Raw genomic sequence first — 9591 nt, 5'->3', positions numbered from 1 at the left:
GGGGGGGGGGGGTCTATGCAAGGTTATTCTGCTTGTCTAGCTGTGTGTTGGAATAAAATGTAAAGGTCCAATGTGTAACATATTTATTTTATTAAATAATAAACAAATTGGTTGCTTGCAAAACCAAAATCTTGCTTAATGCTTTAACAGTAATTGTTTTGTAATACTTCTACATCTGTCATATATCTGATAGAAAACAGATCACGAGGGAAAGGTAAGGTTGTTATAAAAGATAAATAAATAAATAATATTAATTGTGATCAAATTAAATTTAAGCATTTCTTGCTTATCATCACCCCTCAGGGACAAATAAAGGTTTTGAACTTGATACCAGCTTAAACCCCACACTAATAATTATACATTTTGTTACATATATTCAATGTTATACTTTCCTTTTCCTTCTGTCTGTGTATGTGTGTGTATGTGTACACACACATTTATGTATGTATATATATATATATATATATATATATATATATATTTTGAAATCTGTTGTGCCTTCAAAGAAAACAGATAAGAAACGAAAGGGAGGAAAAATTAAATAATAAAATAAAAGATATTAATTGTGATGAAATACAAAATAAGCAATCACTGTTCAAATCATATGAGCTGTGTATCAATTATGAATCCACCAAAATAAACAAAAGTTGCTAGTTGTTGAATCTGTCCATTCAGAGCACAGTGTAATTGTGAAGATGTAAGGGACTGTAACATTGGGACCTTTGATGATCCAGGGGCTGTAGAACTGTCTTTGTTGTGAGGATAGCTCACTGTTGTGACATGGAGGAGCAGAGGCCTTAGATGGAAAAAGAGTTATAAAAAAACAAACATTAACCCTTGCATTCCTAATGAAAATAGCAACCACAAACAGCAATGCTAACAGTGTTTTTTGTGTTCTTTGGACAAAAATGGATCTTGTACAAAATTAATACAAATAATAATTACCTTTACAACTGGTTTAGGGGGAAGTATAATGCTGCACTGAGGAGGAGCGGTTTCTGTGACAGTGATGACAAACTAAGGAATGATGGGCATGAGTTTGGTTCCCCGCATCAGTTCACCTGATCACTTGAACGTCAACAGTTGTTAGGCCCTACTGAACTGGGCACAGCATTGGATGCAATGCTGTGGATGTAGAAGAATGAAGCAGTTCTTGACAAGAGAAAACCAAAAGTTGTTGTAATAAACTGCAGACTATGCAGAAAACATGTTCAAAAGTCACATAATCTACAATAATCAAATACCTTGAACACAGGGCAAGACAACATTTCTGTCCAGTGCCATCGTACACAGAGTAGTTTAGGAAGGCTGCATGGTTCAGCTTCTTGTCATCTTTAGCTTTCTTTAAAGTGCTGATGGTCTCCACTGTGTGAAGTGGAGTGATCATAGCAGAGGCAGACCTGGAGCAAAAAGTTCATTTAAATGACAATGTACTAGCTACAGCTGTCACAAAAGTGTTGAAAAATTGCTGCATTATTACAAAGTGAACACATGAATAAACACAATTAAAGCAGTATAAAAAGCACAAGCACAAGTGAAATTAGAAACATTACCTTCTGTTGTGAAGACTCCTCAGCGCTGTCAGGTAGGCAGGCAGTGGTGGTCCCTTGTTTCAGATTTTAGAGCCAGAGAAAAGGGGAGGCAAAGGCAAGCAGGTGTTACTTCATCCTCTGCTTGGAATAGTGACTGGGACTGGCATGAAGGTAAAGGTGTCCCTGTGTTGTCCAACAGTGATGGTCTGTCCATTGTCTGCCCATTGCTGACAGAAAGGTAAGATGCTGCTACCTCATCTGGTCTTGGTTGTTGTCGATCATCACAGTGATGAAGGAGGTGAGGCCATAGCTGATGGTGTCCTCGCAGAGGACACAGCAGAACTGTGTCTCTCGTCCAGGGGAAAGTAAACATTCTTGAGTCTATAGCAGCCACCCACCCTGAAATTGGGTGGCATGTAAATGTGAAGTTTCAGTTGTTAGGTACCAATACACCAGAAAGTGTGTTACATATGGAACACATACCTTCTGATGTATTTCTGCTACAGTAAACGATAGCAGCTTTGTACAATGCTGTAAACAGCCGCTGAATGTTAAGGGCTGTACTTGGGATATACAGCCCAAAATATGATCTAAATACATCTCATAATACTAACATAGTTACCAGAAAAAACATAGAAAAATTAAATTATCCAACACTGCCAAAAGATTACTAAACAAAATATCTTTTAGCTTACTAAATTAAATACAACAATATATTTGTGTGACTGCAAAATTGGGTTTCCTTTACATAGCAGGAGTAACAGATGAGGTATCATAAAAAAAACGAGTCATGCTACTCTGTGGATTTTTGTTTTACCCGCCTACTGTGGCGAAGAGATTAACATTGGCTCCAGCTGCTAACAAAGAGGCCTTAAATATATTAGACCATAATGTATTTTACCATTGCAGGTTTCAATAATTTAGTTTTTTTTAAATCAAAGAGTTATTTATACATGTTTAACTCACTCACTTCTGGTAGTATGTACAGACCTATTTCTCTTGGCCTTTTTCTTTATCTGTAAAACTCAGATACCATTTTTATGGACTGTTAGAGGATATGACACAGTGTACAGGATTATGATAACTGTAATAGGTGTTCATCACACCAGAGTGGAGACAATACTGTGGCTTAGAGTTGAAAATGAGCTCCAGCAGTGTGTTCTTATCTGTGGTGGCAGCAGTGATGAGTTGAACAAATCCCCGGGACTGAAACCGCTCAAGGATCGGGTTCTCGTTGAAATCACCACAGACATTGATAGGGTGGCAATCCACGATCTCCAATGAGTCCAACATGCTACCCAGATTTGAGAGAAACAGTGTCACACTGTAGTCCGGTGGTCTGTTCACAGCTGCAATCAAAGCACTCACTGGGGCTTCAACCTTCATAGACAAAAACTCAAGTATGGTGACATTATGTATGTACTGTTTTTCACGTACTTCACAAATGTGCTCTTTCACATAAACAGCAACTCCACCACATTTGTCAGCCATCTGTGGAACATTTGTGTAGGAGAGATATGTGTTGCGTTTGAAGAGATTGAAGCCTTCTAAATGAAGATTGTCTGTAACAAAGGAGCCTTGGAGGGGAGTTTCTGTGAGACACAAAATATCTGCTAGACACAGTTCATGGAGGCTCTTGATGTCAGTCACATTGCATGGAAAACCTTCTGTGTTACGGTGAATGGTCAGAGTGTTATGCCCGTTCCTAGCCAATGTGATTTGTGGGTTGGAATATATTTTACTCTGATACATATCCAGAATGTGTACTACGCTGATAGGTCACTCTGCGACAGCTACATAAGCCATGTTTCAGTGAGACTACAGCTGATGTGCTGGTCGTCCCTCGAAACTTATGAAATATGGGAATCAGAGACAAAATACAATGTATGTGTAATGTGTAACTTTGCACACGTACTACTCAAGTAAACAAAAACTGATTATGTGATCTCTGGTGGGAAGATTTTACACTCAAAACAAACCTTTTGTAATATAGCTACACAGCAACACGGTCCAGGCACAACTACAGTTCTTATTTAGTCAAATATATCATAACAATTAGAAGTTCAATTAACTGTTATGTACATTAACGAGAGACTGTTTTCTTTCATAGCATCAAGTTGTATATTTGAAGATTTAATTACGAATTAGTTTTTACAGTCCAATGTTTGATACAAGCTAATCAAAATGTGTTATGTACAGTATGTTTCCAATCTTTTCAATAATTTCAATTGAACGAACTAAAAAAACATTATTATTAATTCATTTAATAACCAACTAATTTTAATTATCAATTGTTACCAAATAGAATATATTTAAACAAAATGGGAATTTCAAAAATACAATAATTAGATTGGTGCAAATTGAAAAGATCAATTCAAATATGAGAGTGACAGGAGAGGGGAAAAACCTGAGAAGAGAAACTCACAGAACCATAAAACAGAATAATCAGGTTCCAATCCATAAAGAATCCAAAACAAATACCAGTTATCTGCAGCTTTGCAACCAAAAAAATTTCAAGTACCATAAATTTGCTTGTAACCAAAACAAATGGGTGTATATTTGAACCAGAACTAAAGGGTATCTTGCAACAAGTGAAGAAACAAATGTACACTTCTGTTCAGAATAGCAGTGTGTAAAAAAAGTGACTGATGCTGAAAATTATTACGTTAGCTTTGAATTCCATAATAGTAATGCATTGGGAACACTGCATATTCATTTCCTAATCAAAACATGACCAAAATTGATCAAGTTTGTGTTGTGTGAAAGTGAGAAAAAGGAATATTGGGCTGTTAAAAAAATTAAAGTATTTGCATTTTTCTTTACAAACTCAAACATTTACTGTATAAACTGAAAAATGTCTCATGGGCTTGCATTACTTTGAATCACTGCAATAATATTTAGTTGCATAACCATTATTTCTGAGAACTGCTTCACATCTGTGTTGCATGGAGTCAATCAACTTCTGACACCTGTGAACAGGTATTCCAGCCCAGGATGATTGAACTACATTCCACAATTCCTCTACATTACTGGGTTTTTTCTCAGAAACAGCATTTATGATGTCACCCCACAAGTGTTCTATGGGATTGAGGTCCGGTGATTGGTCTGGCCACTCCATAACATCAATCTTGTTCATCTGGAACCAAGAGTTTGCTTGCTTACTGGTGTGTTTTGGGTCATTATCTTGTTGAAAGACCCATTTCAAAGGCATTTCCTCTTCAGCATAAGGCAACATAACTTCTTCAAGAATTTTGATGTGTTGAAACTGGTCCAGGATCCCTGGTATGCGATAAATAGGCCCAACACCACAGTATGAGAAACAGCCCCATAACATGATATTTGCACCACCATGCTTTACTGTCTTCACAGTGTACTTGAATTCAGTGCATGGGGGTCGTCGGACAAACTGTCTGCGGCCCCTAGACCCAAACAGTACAATTCTGCACTCATTAGTCCACAGAACGTTGCGCCATTTCTCCTTTGGCCAGTCAATGTGTCCTTTGGCAAATTTCAACCTATTCAGTACATGTCTTTTGTTCAGCAATGGGACTTTGCGGGGGCTTCTAGCTGATAGCTTTGCTTCACATAGCCTTCTTCTGATTGTAACAGCACTCACAGGTAACTTTAAATCTTCCTTGATTTTCCTGGAGCTGAGCATTGGTTGAACCTTGGCCATTTCGGCTATTCTTCTATCCATTCGAATGGTTGTTGACCGTTTTTTCCCACGTCGTTCAGGCATTGGATGCCATTTCAAGGCATTTGAAATCATTTTGGCTGAGCAGCCTATAGTTTTCTGCACTTCTTTATATGTTTTACCCTCTCCAATCAACGTTTTAATCAAAGTCCGCTGTTCCTCAGAGCAATGTCTAGAACGGCCCATTTTGCTGAGTACTTCAGTGTGACAAGAACCAATAATAGAAGAAATGAGTATGTAGATGTTATAGGAGAGATGTGAAGATAACCATTAATATATAGATAGGCCAGTAAAGACAGAGTTAATAGTTGGAGAGGGAGTGGAGCTGGAGGCCAGCTGCACACCTGTAACAAAAAAAATGGAAATATGCATTAGACATACAAACAGAAGAAAAAACATTACATGAAAAGTGATTGCTTTGAATATGTCAATATTTTGTTACATCGAGGATGGAAAACAATCTATGACATATTCATATTGGTGAGATTTTGCTAAGAGGGATTTTAGTAGTCACTGTTTAACTACAACTTTAGTAGGTGTCCCTAGGAAACCTTTGTATTTACGGACTTCTGTGTTCAGTGACATAATGTTGCCTAATCTTTGTGTGTGTAACGTATACTGTGAAGTGTCCAAGGAGTCACTAATACAGAGGGTGAAATGCTAACTAAAAGTATGTAGAGTGCACAAGCGGATGTACACAATAACATTAGACTACTAGTATTAGTATATACTGCCAAACAAAGTGTAAAAGGAACACATGTCATAGCAACGATATAATTCATGTTTGTGTTTGAACATACTGTTGCTTTGCCACGCGGTTAACCAACAATGAAGGTCCAGCGGCAACGTAGAGAGCATTGGGGGGGAGAGGGGAGGATTTTAAATTTTTTATTTTAGAAGCTCAAAAATTCACTGAAATAATTAGTTTATTATCAAGATTTTTATAGAATACTGTAATATAAAATTCATACCTGGTACATAAGTGCAGTGGTGGAAGAATTATTTAGATCATTCACTAAAGTAAAGTGTGAAAATACACCACTACACGTACAACTACAAACCTTTGGTAAGTCAATTTATGTTAATTATTATTAGCAAGCTGTACTCAGATTACTCATTGTACAGTAGAGGATGGGGGTGTGGCCTTGACCAACTGCCACTTTGCTCATCTGAAAGCAATGATGTCTCTCTCATGGGGGGGGGGGGGGGGGGGGGGGGGGATTCTCTGGGCAGGGATAGCTTTTTTCATTTAAGTTAATGACAAATCGTGTTCCGCTATGAATGTGCACACAAGCATTGTTTTTAATCACAAACACGGTACTACAGCACTTACTGTTAAAACATTTTGGAGACAGAACTTTATTTAAATTAATAGATATTTTTGTCTCTATGCACCGCAGGTGTTACGGTTTAACTGTTTTTTTAATTAACTGGTGTAAAGCCAGATGTGGTGTAGGCGTGACCTTTCAGGACCCATTCCCGACTAACCAGGAAATAAACATGCTGATCTCTTTTGCCTCTATTTCACATTCATTTGTCGAGTCTTGTAAAACTTTACGATAGAAACGAGTTGCTGAGCATCTGGTCCCGATAGACATGCATGCAAGCGGTAGCTGTAGTCGTTACAAAATACATCATCATATATCATCCGTTGTATGCCGAGTGTGTCAGTCCCTGCAAGCCACAGAGACACCCAGATGGACTTGTGACATTAACATTAGTAAACACTTCTACATGTAATGTCTTGCAAAATTTGTGGGATTTTGTACTCTACATCTTTAAAGGCCATTTTAAAGAACTTAGTTTTTCTCGTACTGAGTCAGAAAACTCAACTTTAGTAGCACTTACTGTACATACAGCAAGCTTTCCAGTTTCCCTCTTATCTACTTCTGAAAGCATTTACCAAGGGGTTTGTTCAGATATCATTCATAGCCTAATTTATGTAACATTTTATACCGGGAAAAATTTAATTTCTTATGGCTTTTGACAGCCTATTCTGATTAATGCACTGATAAAAGAATATAGGCCTATCTAATATATAAAATCCCCTCTCTAAAAACCTTGGAATCAAATAAAAGAATATTTGAACAATTTAAATTACACTATATCTGGAAGTTTTTTTTATTAAGGATATCTAAAAATGAATCTAAAAAATTAAGATAACTAGAACTCCTGCCACTTCAAGTCAAGTCAACTTTGTCAATTCTGCAATATGTGCCAGACCAGTGGCGGCGCCAGAGATTTCTTTTTGCTGGTGCTATGGGGTTGCTCAACGTTTCAGTGAGGGTTCTATGAAATTTAGAGTTTCACTTGACACACCTACCATACACGTGACAACAAGCCAGGTTTATGTGGAGCTAAATTTGTTTCTTTATTACATGCGAGAAAATAAATGATCTGACAGAGAAAAAAATGTTTGAGAGAAAACGTTTTCATACCAATAGCAACAGACTAAAAATTAAAAATTAGAAATTTTTTAAATTATTTCTGAAAAAAAACAAACTCAAAATACTTTTTTAAACTCTCAAATATATGTTTTGCTATCAGTGTGAAAACAATTATCTCTCAAAAAAAAAAGAAAGAGTGTTTCTCTCAAAATGTTTGTCTTCTCTCCATATTGGCCAGCTCTAGTTGGTGGAATAGCAAGCTAGGAAAACTAACCAACCAGCCCGCACATCCGTTAGCAGCGGCACATCCCCCGGCCATGACCAGAGATTGCTTTGCTGATGTTTTACCCACATTTTGCATCCCTGACAAAAATTGCACCCGATTGGGCAGCAACAATAATTTCTGCTGAATAATGCCTCCCTCATTGGAGCCGAGAATTGCATCCAGGTAGCAGGAAATGATAATAAAAAAAATGATGTCTCTAAACGTTCTTATATTCTAATCATCATTGATGAACATGACAAAGAAATGTATATAACCTAGCTTTTAAACAGTAGCTGTTTTTACTTCTAAAATCATTATTTTCCCTTGTGGATGCAAGTCTCGGCAGGGATGCAGAACTTGGCAAGCGTTATACCCAGTGATGGCGGTCCGTCTGCAGCTGCAGATCCTGGAGCTCACCACCAGTGTTTCAGTTTGACTGTTAAAAGTGTTAGGACAACTAAAATGTATTTATTTATAAGTGGGCTGGTTGGTTGGTTTGCTAACGCTAGCTTGCTATTCCACCAACACTAGCAGTGGGCTCCAGGAGGGTTGTGCCGTCGTTACCGGGTGTGGGGCTCTGCGTGTCCCGCTGGATATCAGATCAGGTCGAGGTCAGCAGCGAAGCTTTCTAGCAATGTTTCCACGCTGGCCGAGGCCCACTGGTGACGGTCTGTCTGCGGGTGAAGGACCTGGAGCTCCCCGCCAGTGTTTCAGTTTGACTGTTAAAGTGTTTAGATAATTAAAAGATATTTATTTAGAAGTGGGCTGGCTGCTAGTTAGCTAACGCTAGCTTCCGCGCTCAACTAAGACAGCACATCTATGGCGGTGACAATAGTGTAATGATTAATATGGACTATCAAGACATGACGGTGCTCACCTAACTGGCCAATAGGAACGTGGCCCCGCTCATGAAACTATTTTCACATCGAGAGAAAAATCCTGAAACGAGAGCCAAAAAATCCATCGAGAGAAACGACTTAGGTTTTGTGAGCGAGAAGAAAACCGTTTTGAAACACTTTTTTGTGAGAATATTTTTCGCACTGATGGCAAAAAATATATATTTGAGAGTTTAAAAAAGTACTTTTACAATTTTTTCTCAAAATGTATTTACAACATGTCATATGTATATTATATTATACTTTTAGTCTCAAATATTTTTTGCTATTGGTATAAAAACTTTTTCTCCCCAAAAAAATTCTCTCTCATAAAATGCTGTTTTGCTATCAGTGTGATAACTTTTTCTCTCTCTCAGATCATTTATTTTCTTGCATGTAATAAAGAAGCAAATCTAGCTCCATAGGTCTACACAATCATTTCTGCAGCTTTCATACAGTAGCTTATATTCGCAGAAGAATATTGCAGCAGGCCAAAATAATCATACACAGCCAACGTACACACACATAAACACACACACGAAAACATACACATGCATCCTCACAGTAATCATACTTGCACACATGGTAACAATAATGTAACATTTTTCATATCTGTAGTGACTTAAAAATGTATAACTTTGGATTTGGTGATCCATTTATTCAGCTCTGTAAATCACATTTTCACTGTAATGTTGTGCTACGAGACAGAGACAGAAGTTCTTGCACAGACTCCTGTTTGATGAATCCTCACCCACTGTGGCCTCGCTGTGCAAACCCCTGGTCTAATGTCATTCACAGCAGTCTAACGTTAGGCATCCTCGGCAGCAATCACAGACGC

At 37.8% G+C, this 9591-nt stretch overlaps 2 long non-coding RNA genes across 2 annotated transcripts; both read right to left on the bottom strand.

Moving 5' to 3' along the window:
* Positions 1-747: 747 nt before the first annotated feature.
* LOC117943237 lies at positions 748-2192 on the bottom strand. Its single transcript, XR_004656323.1, has 3 exons — positions 1554-2192; positions 946-1400; positions 748-796 (listed from the first exon to the last, which is right to left on the bottom strand). It is a non-coding gene; the product is annotated as an uncharacterized LOC117943237 (long non-coding RNA).
* A 1201-nt stretch (positions 2193-3393) lies between these two features.
* Positions 3394-9302, bottom strand: LOC117943239. Its single transcript, XR_004656325.1, has 3 exons — positions 9291-9302; positions 6377-6379; positions 3394-3769 (listed from the first exon to the last, which is right to left on the bottom strand). It is a non-coding gene; the product is annotated as an uncharacterized LOC117943239 (long non-coding RNA).
* Positions 9303-9591: the final 289 nt, after the last annotated feature.

Source organism: Etheostoma cragini, chromosome 4 (assembly GCF_013103735.1).
Source record: "Etheostoma cragini isolate CJK2018 chromosome 4, CSU_Ecrag_1.0, whole genome shotgun sequence".
NCBI lineage: Eukaryota > Metazoa > Chordata > Actinopteri > Perciformes > Percidae > Etheostoma > Etheostoma cragini.
The sequence above is the reverse complement of the archived record's forward strand: the minus strand, read 5'-3'. Positions and strand labels throughout refer to the sequence as shown.